The sequence below is a fragment of the Diceros bicornis genome, chromosome 22 (genome assembly GCF_020826845.1).
Source record: "Diceros bicornis minor isolate mBicDic1 chromosome 22, mDicBic1.mat.cur, whole genome shotgun sequence".
Taxonomy (NCBI): Eukaryota; Metazoa; Chordata; class Mammalia; order Perissodactyla; family Rhinocerotidae; genus Diceros; species Diceros bicornis.
The window spans coordinates 9,891,074-9,901,418 of NC_080761.1; positions in this window are offsets into that span (position 1 = coordinate 9,891,074).

The following is a 10,345-nucleotide window of genomic DNA, read 5'->3' on the forward strand; positions in this document are numbered from 1 at the left end:
CCTCCTCCTTTTGTCCTCTTCTCACCTCTCCCTCTCCTCTCCCTTCTCCCCTTCCTCCTCTAAGGTCAGCCAGCTTTGGGCTTCCTGCTTCCCCACAGTTTATTTCTCCATCGTGTAAAAGACAGGGAAGGCAGTCCAGAGCTGTATGGTGCTCCAAGATCCAGCTGTCTTTTCTCATGTACTACCGAGCAGAGCCTGGACTTGTGATTCAAGACATCTACATTCTAATCTAGGCAGCAGGATTGAAGAAGCAATGAAATTGAAGAGTGCGAGGTTGACAGGAAGGCTCTAGAAATTGAAGAGTGCAAGGTTGACAGGAAGGCTCTAGCAGCTACCACATGCATTTTTGCTTTCATTTAACTGACTAGAACTTAGACTGCAAGGGCTGGCCTGGTGGTGTAGTGGTTAAGTTCATGCACTCCACTTTGGTGGCCCGGGATTCGCTGGTTCGGATCCTGAGCGTGGCCTTACCACTTATCAAGCCATGCTGAGGGCGGCGTTTCACATACAGCAACTAGCAGGATGTACAACTATGCCATACAACTATCTACTGGGGCTTTGGGGAGAAAAAGGGAAAAAAGGAGGAAGGTTGGCTAACATCTGTTAGCTCAGGGCCCATCTTCCACAAAAAAAAAAAAAAAGGAACTTAGATCACAACTAACTGCCATGGAGGCCAGGAGAGTAGTCTCTATTCTGGGCATCTGGTACCAGCTAAACTATGTAAGTAGTATGGATGGATATTGGGAAACAGCTGCTTTTCACTGCCATGCATGGATTTTATAATTTCATACCTGATACAGACTAAGAATTTAAATTAAATAACATTTCACCTAATGGTCTTAATATTGATGATCATTTTCCAGATCTGTTATTTCATTAGGGATTGCAAATGGTAATGTTCTAATTCTAATATTCTTGGTTTTGTGGGCCTTGTGCAGGGATAATTTCTGTCGGTGGATTTCAGGTTAGTCTGGGGAACATAATGAACGTGGAGTCAGCTCCTGAAGTTCCGGAAGATGAGAATGTAGAAATAGGACCTGGAAAGTTTTTTTGGTTATGTTGATTCATTCTGCATACTCTCTTGAAGACAATTAAGGAAAATGTGCACAGCTCCTGGAGGCCCCTGATCATAGCCCCTCCATTCAGAGAAGTCCTTTGTTCACTGTCACTAAACCAGTTCCTTAGCAGAGATTAAACATTAGTTCTAATTCCTTGGTGACTCAGTTTCCTTTAATAGCTTTTGCTTTGTAACAAATTAAAAAACATTTTGGCTTTTTTTTTTTATTAATGTTTTAATAGTTTTTAACATTGTGAAATTTTAAGTTGTACATTTTTGTTTGTCCATCGCCATATATATGTCTCCCTTCACCCCTTGTGCCCACCCCCCACCCCCATTGCCCCTGGTAACCACAATGCAGTTTTCTCTGTCCATGTGTTGGTTTATATTCCACATATGAGTGAGATCATACAGTGTTTGTCTTTCTCTTTCTGGCTTACTTCACTTAACATAATACCCTCCAGGCCCACCCATGTTGTTGCAAATGGGGCGATTTTGTCTTTTTTTATGGCGTAGTATTCCATTGTATATATATACCACATTTTCTTGATCCAATCATCAGTCGAGGGACACTTAGGTTGCTTCTACTTCTTGGCTATGGTGAATAATGCTGCAATGAACATAAGGGTGCATAAGCCTCTTTGGATTGTTGATTTCAGGTTCATTGGCTAGATTCCCAGTAGTGGGATGGCTGGATCATAGGACATCTTTAATTCTTTGAGGAATCTCCATACTGTTTTCCATAGAGGCTGCACCAGTTTGCATTCCCACCAGCTGTGTATGAGGGTTCCTGTTTCTCCGCATCCTCTCCAACATTTGTTGTTTTTTGTCTTGGTGATTATAGCCATTCTAACGGGCATGAGGTGGTATCTTAGTGTTGTTTTGATTTGCATTTCCCTGATGATTAATGATGTTGAACATCTTTTCATGTGCCAATTGGCCATCTGTATATCTTCTTTGGAGAAGTGTCTGTTCATTTCCTCTGCCCATTTTTTGATTGGGTTGTTTGATTTTTGTTGTTCAGTTGTGTGAGTTCTTTATATATTATGGAGATCAACCCCTTGTCAGATGTATGTTTTGCAAATATTTCATTAATTCTTCTTCAGCTGCCACCTGATGGTTTGCCTCCCTCTACAAACTCTAGTAATTTAGCCACAGTACTGTGTCAGTGTCCTCCAAGCAAAGTAAACAGGTTGGGTTAATTCCTTGTTGCAGCATAGGACATCTCTGTAAGAGGATGATTTGGGGGGCGGGGCATGGCATCTAGGGAAGCAGGGTTCTTTCTAGATTGGATGCTGTCAAAAACAGGAGCAATTCTACCACTGGCTATCTCATCAATCTTATCTATAAGGAGGGCAGGCTAGAGCAAGGAAAGAGCTGAAATTGGTAAGGGGCAGCAATCACTCATTTTAGCCAAGACAGAAGGATGTTTGGTACTGTGTATATAGTGCAGTGGCCTTGTTTTTTTCTGTACTTAGACAAAATTATCAAGTGGTCTTATTTTGTCTCACTTTGTCATATTCTCTGAGTAACCTAGTCTGATGTTGGTATTCTGTGAGATTATGTTCAAAAGGAGAATAATATGTCATAGCTGTGAGTGCCAGCCAGCTCTTGTCAGGAGCAGCTTTTGTTCCTTTCCCAACCTTTAACTTCCCCCTAATTAGCACTAAAGAAATTAATAGATTTCATTCAATTCAATTCAGAAATCATTTATTGAGCTCTTTCACTGTGCCCCTCCCCTGAAGCTGAATAAGTAATGGCTTAATAATCTGGCTGAGGAGGCATAGCTGTAAAGACAGTATGTGACCTAGGAATCAGCCTTGAGACAGCTACACCTTCCTTTTCCTTATAACTCTGTGACCCATCTCTCTCTCTCACTTTTGAGAAAGTGAAAACGTGAAAAGATCACTTTTTCCTTTTTTTTTTACTTCAGTTTTTGATTCTCAGCTCTTTGGTGGATGCTATTGACAAAGACAAAACCTGAACAAGTAAGGAAATTGATCTTATTCAGTCTATTGCAATATGAAGAGCACTCCAGGTCCAAAGGTCGGAGTCTCTCATAAGGAGGACTAGACAAGTTACAGGTCGGGGGACTTACAGGTGGGGTTGTTTTGCAAGTAGGAGAAGTCTCAATCAGGTGACTGAACTGGAAATGTTTACCTCTGTAGCTAGTTTCAGATGGACAAACAGTTCTAATCTCAGCTAATCATTCACGAGACAAAGAGTGAGGAATTGGAGAGTCTGTGTCTGCCCTTATCAGCAGGTTTAGGCAAAAGAGGAAAGATTTGTGTTTGGCCTTGTCATAGGTAAACAAGGGAGACATGAGAAAGAGTCAACAGTTAGTCTTATCTAAGTCACATGGACAAGGGTGGTCTTTTGGGTAAACCCGTTTCCCAGAACAAAAAAGGGTGGGGGATTTCAGAAAACAAAAATTTGGAGGGATTTCTTAATGTCACTGTTTTCCAAAAGTACAGAGCTCAGGTCAAGTTCAGCCTGTTACCGTCAACCTTTTCTTGTGCATATGCATTGGTTGGGAACAAGGTAGGCTGCTACGGCCCAGGCAACATTTTTCTTTGCTCATTCATTTTATTTGCTGCCAAACCGTGGGAGGTAATGACCCTCAGAGTAACAAACTCCAGAATTGTGAGTTCCCCACAGTGTAAAATGTTCAGACTCAAAATCCAAGGGTCTGGGCTCTCCTAAGGGGAAGCACTAGATGCTCACTGCCTCAGTTCTGTTGTCAACTTTTGAACAAATCAGTTAAAATCTCTATGCCTGTTTAATTTACATATTAAATGGGATAATTTGACTCTGATTTTCTAATTCTGCTTCCAGTTTTCTTTTTGTATCATTTTATAGAATGTATGCACATCTTGACTCATTTATAGGATGAGATTGTAGTGGTTAATTTTATGTGTCAACTTGGCTAGGCTATGGTGGCCAGTTGTTTGGTTAGACACCAGCCTAGATGTTGCTGTGAAGATATTTTTTAGATATGAGTAGCATTTACAATCAATAGACTTGAGTAAAGCAGTTACACTCCATAACATGGTTGGGCCTCATCCAATCAGTTGAAGGCCTTAAGAGCAAAGTCTGAGGTCTCCAGAAGAAGAAACAACTCTGCTTCAAGATTTAAACACAGAAACCCTGCCTGAGTTTCCCACTTGCTGGCCTGCCCTGCAGATTTTAGACTCAAGCCTATAACATCAACTCTTACCTGAATTTTCAGTTTTTGCTAACTTGCCCTACAGATTTTGGACTTGCCAGCTCCCACAATCACATAAGCAAATTCCTTAAAATAAATCTCTCTCTCTAGGTGGATGGATGGATAGATAGACAGATAGATAGGTAGAGATTATAGGTCTGTTACCAAAGCAGGCTAGTTTTGCCCACCGCACAATATGCCAGTTGTGGAGACAAGTTTGCAGCAGAGAAATGGTTTATTCCCAAGGCAGCCAAATGAGGAGATGGGAGAACAAATCTCAAATCCGTGTCCCCAAAAATGGGGATTAAGGATATTTATGGGATAAAGGGGCAGGGTGGTCTGAAGTGGGAATAGATGATTGGAGGTAAGGAGAAGTGAGGTAAGGAGATGATCTGCACAAGCATAGTCAAACTTCATGGTTCTTCATAGGAGGCATGTTCACAAAATAGCGACATTAGCACAATATGAGGGTGGAGTTTTCAGACTCCTGATGTCAAAGGGTCATCTATTGGTCATCCACATAGGCCCAGTTGATGAGTCGGTGGTGTTAACCTGCCTGAACTGGACAAGGAGTTGGCTCTCGATACCAGGGTGACTGAAGCATCAGAGAGGTTATCTATAGGGTGGGCTTTAGTAATGCATTATCTAACTACTTTTGCAAACAGACAACTAACTGAGTATAGTTAAAGCAAGTTGGCCGCTGGTTTCAGGTCTATAGATAGATCTATATCTATATCTATCTCTCTCGATATGTTCTATTGGTTCTGTTTCTCTGGAGAACCTTAATACAGGTATGAATAAATAATATGGCAAAATACCTTTTGTCTAACTCAGGAATGTTGAATATAAAATAAAAAATAAATGTATGGTGGGACTAAATAACTTGTAAGATTCTTTTCAGATATAAAATTCACTGACTAAAATAAATGCAAGTTTGGAGAAATATATCATTGTGGCATTCAGCTGATTAAGTTTCTCTTTTCCCCATACACTACATTCCTTCTTTTCTTTTTCCTTTCTGTTTTGATTTCTCTCATTGGGTTAAGCATATTTTAGTTTTAAGTGAAAGAAACCAGACTGAAACTAGCTTAATGAAAAAGAAAACGTAATGATCAAAAAAAAAAAAAGATAAGTCCAGAGAAAGAGCTGGCTTTAGCCATACCTAGTTATGGTCCAGGGATTAAAATGCACAAAGACCACACCTTGTTTTTCTTTTTGCTCTGTTGGAAGAGATGACTCTAATAGCTCGTGATTCCAGCCAACAGAGTGCAAATCTTGACCAATAGCCCAAGCAAAAATCTTGGGCTTGCCCAATCAGTCTGGCGAGTTCCAGGCTCCCCTCCTCCCCATGGCCTGGGGCAAGGCCAAGTGATTGACTGGCCTACTAGGTGGAGCAGGAGCCTTCTTAAAGAAACAGAGGAGGTCTGCTTATAGAAAAGAAAAGGAATGGTAGGCAGCCAAAACTACCTTGTCTTCTACACCTTTGTGTGTTCAGAATTCTGCAGCAGTTGGGGATCATTTCAAGTTGGGAACTGCTGAAAAAGTGCTGGGAAAAGGGTAAGGATACATTCTGACTTGGTCCAAAGAAAGAACTAATTCAATTTCCTGTCTGGAGGTGGGAAAAACCCATAACTCTCTCCCTTCCTTCACCATTCCTATTTCAACATTCTCAGGATAGACTAAGGGTTGGTTAGCATATGAATTGATCAGTATTCTTTGGTTGCAGGAATGGAATTCAATTATTAAGGCTCAATAACCATGATGAAGCCTGAGGTAAAAATGAAAGGAAACAATAGGTCACAATGCTATTTAATAAGTCTAGAAATACTTACTTTAAGGAGTGAAAATGGTATTTAGAAAGCAAATAAAAAATATAAAAATCTATGAGTTCATAATCATACACACCCCCAACTCCAAAAAAAGAAACTGTATTGGTTGAATCTGGAGTTTGGTGGGGACCAATTCATTATTCTCAAAATTGATGAATAAAAGGGGAAAAAATCAAGCATGTATCCCGCCATTCCTGTACTAACTGTATTTCAGGATAACCTGATGAGGGGAAGCTCTTCTTTATAGAACAATTCCAGCTAATAAATGCAAAAAGGAATATTAGAATTAGAACATTACTGTTTTGGAATCCCTAATGATATAATAGATCTGGACAATGACCATCAATGGCTGTTAAAGCCATTACATAAAATGTTGATGAGGAACTTTTTTAATGGAAGTATTATGTTGAAAACACCCGAACTCACTAATAATCTTAACATCATGAAAAGTGGGATATGCAGACATTATGCGCCTCCTAGTGTGTTGCAATAGGAAGTACACAGCCCCATCTATGAATTATTCTTGCCAGAAAAATTGAACCTGAATCTAATCAAGAATCTGGATCTAAATACTAGTTTACAGGAAATGTAGGAAATAGAGGAACAAGTTAAATGATAACACAAAGATGTGATCACCAAATCTAGAATGTGAGACATTCTAGAGGATAAATGGCACCATTTCTTCAAAAAATAAATGATGAACAAACAAAAAAAAGGTGGGGAATGGTGAGGATGTGGAAAAATGGGAACCCTTTCACACTGTTGGTGGGAAGGTAAAAGTGGTGCAGCCACTATGGAAAACAGTGTGGCAGTTCCTCAATTAATTAAAAATAGGATTACCATACGATCCAGCAATTCCACTTTTGGGTACACACCCAAAAGAAATGAAAACAAGATCTTAAAGAGATATTTGCACACTCGTGTTCATAGCAGCATTAATCACAATAGCCAAAACTTGGAAGCAACCCAAGTGTCCAATGAGAGATGAATGGATAAACAAAATGTGGTATATCCATACAATGGAATATTAGTCTTAAAAAGGAAGGAGATTCTGACATGTCACAACATGGATGAACCTTGAAAACACTATGCTATGTGAAATAAGCCAATCACAAAAGGACAAATACTGTACGATTCTACTTCTATGACATACCTAAAATAGTCAAATTCATAGAGCCAGAAAGTAGAAGGTCAGTTGCCAGGTTCTGGGGAAAGGAGCGAATGGGGAATTGTCGTTTAATGGGTATAGAGTTTCAGTTTTGCAAGATAAAAAGAGGTTCTGGAGATCGGCTGTGCAACAATGTGAATGTACTTAACGCTATTGAACTGCATACTTATTAATGGTTAAGATGGTAAATTTTGTGTTATGTGTATTTTACCACAATTTTCAAAAAGGTGAAGGGTAACTGTTATTGATTAAAAGAGAATTAAGGGACATATCAACCAGAAGCTACATGTGGAGCATGTTTGGATCCTGACTTGAGGAAAAAAACTGTTAGAGAGAGAGGAAGGGGGGGAGAGAGAGAGAGGGGTGCACTGTGTAGAAAGCTATCGTTCAGCTCAGTCTGACTGAGCTGTGCTGACTTTGTCATCTGACACACATAGGCTTCAGTCTCACCTTTGCCACTTAGCAACCATGTAGCCTTGAGCAAATTACTTGTTTTCTGGGTTTTTTTATTTCCATAAACATTTACTGAATCTCTGCAATGAGCTTAAGATTTACTATGTATTAAACAGTGACTATGCTCAACAATGGGGACATAAAAATAAATAATATATTGTCTGCTGATGCTGGAGAATAAAATATGAGGCAAGAAATAGCAGGGATGAGTCTGGAAAGGTAGGCAAAAACTAGATTATGGAAGGCCTTGTATGCCATGTAAAGAAGATTGGACTTTATCATAAAGAGACATTTTATCTTTATCAGAAAGAGCTATGAAGCTCTTTTAAAAATTTGTCCTTTATGTTTATAAAAATAATATATTTATAAATTTTAAAAAATTTAAATGCAATCCCAATAAAAAACTCAATGGAACTTTCTTCTGGAAATTGTCAAACTGATTCAAAAGTTCTGGAAGAGAAATGCCAAGAATAGTAAAAAAAAAAGAAATAGAACAGTGAGGAAGGGCTTGCCCTATCAGCAAAATATCACAGAAAGCTACAGTAATTGGAGCAGTGTGGTATTGGTAAAGGAATAGATAAATTGATCGATGCAAAAGAGTTGAAGCCCCCTCAAATAAACTCATGAGTATATAGGAGAATGTCCTATTTCATTGATTTTAAGACATAATTTTTTTCACATTTCACTTCAAGTTATACGAGCTGAAGTATATTTTCTTATTCAAGATAATCTGACTTGGGGTTTCTATTACTTGTAACATAAAACACTTTATTGATAAACTTTTCAACAAAGTCTTCTTTTTTTTTCTTAAGTAGTCCAGAGTTAGTTTCTGTTCCTTGGAACCAAGATCCTAATTGAGTCAACTGTAGAAAGGACCTGTAACCCAGTGTTGATGATGGTTATCATTCTGGTGAACTTTGTTGAATATTTTTACTATCTTGTTTTTATATGTGAGAGAATTGAGAAAATTATCATCATCATTCTAGCTACCTAATAACTTTTGAGTACTTACTTTATACTTGAGTATAAAGCACAATAATTGTGTGCTTTATAATTATTTCCTCTTTCAAACCTCACAACCACCCTATGAAGTAGGGACAATTTTTATCCCAATTCCTCAAGTGAGAAAACTAGATACTATTTTGTACCCTTAATTTGTAAGCATTCTCCTATACCAAATTTTTGTAAACATGAGTTTCAATGAGTACATAATATTCCCTTTTATAAATGTACCATTGTTAATTTATCAATCACTTTCATTGAACATTGTTGGGGAAGAGGGAGAATCCCCCTCCACCCTTTCCCTCAAGGTTCTTGTGGCTGGCCAAATAATTAACAAGACAGGTTAGCAGGAGAAAATAATACCAAGTTTAATAACATGTATACATGGGAGAAACCAGGGAAACTGAGTTTCTCAACACAATAGCAGAGATTCTCATCTTAAATACTATCTTCAGCTAAAGACAAAGGAGGATGTTGTGGGTGGGTGGTGTTTTGGGATTTCAGAGGGGAATAAGACAATTTACATGAAGAGGAAAATGTAAACGTTTGTCAGACAATGCTTTGCAGGGCCACCTATAGAGAATGTGGCTGGAGAGACAGGAATTATAATAATCAAGAGTATGTAGATTTAAGTCTTCCTCTTCTGTCCTGATAAGAGTTTTCACAGATAAGGTCATCCCCCACTCTTCCCACTACACAGAGAGAGACACCTTTACAAATGTAAATATTTGGTAAACAGAACTTTGTTAAGAATGTGCTTATCGAGGATGCTGCCAGTCTGTCTACACCCAGAGTTAAATTCCTTTAGACAGTTTTGGGGGAGGTCAAATGTCCATCAGAGAAAATAATCAAGGTAAAGAGATATATTTCAGGGTGGCCAATTTTGATCTCCCATAACATATATGCAACTTCCAAGTTTTTGCTATTACAAATAATACCATAACGAACTTCCTTGTACGTGATTCTTTATCCATATCTCTATCTTCTTAGGAGAGATGACAAGAGGTGGGATTATGTATAAAGCTGTCTGTCTCACTGAATGCTTGCTGGTATTACATTATGAAAAGTTGTTGCCAATTTTGTAGGTGAAAATGGTTTATCATTTTAATTTGCATTGCTTGGTTTATTAGTGAAAGAAAACATAATTGACGTACAAGCCAGACTTCAGCTTTCTTCTAATCCTCTGCCTTCATGGTCAGTCTCTGGTTTTGTCCAGCACCAGACTGGACTTGGGGACAGGCACATCTTTAAACTTCTACAAGTAATCCTCTGTCACAAATGCTTTGGTTAGCAACGTAGGCTTTACTGAAGATTTTGCAGGGGAGAGAAAGGAAGGGGTATACACTGCACACCTCACAGCATACAGCCTAAAGATCTCCATTAGCCATTTCCCTTGTCCCTGGAATTCTCTTATCATCCATCCTCTCCCTCCTCTCTGATTCAGAGTCCTCCCAACACCTTCCCCTTCCTCCATCTTCCTCATTCATTCTCAAGAGCAGTCAAATAACTCTTCTCCTGGTCTCATATGAGCAACACCATCCTCTTTTCTGAAGCCTAGGTACCAACCAAATCAAACCCAGGAGGCTTAGCTTCCACCTGGGTGTTGGCTAGCAATGCATCTTCTCAGCAAA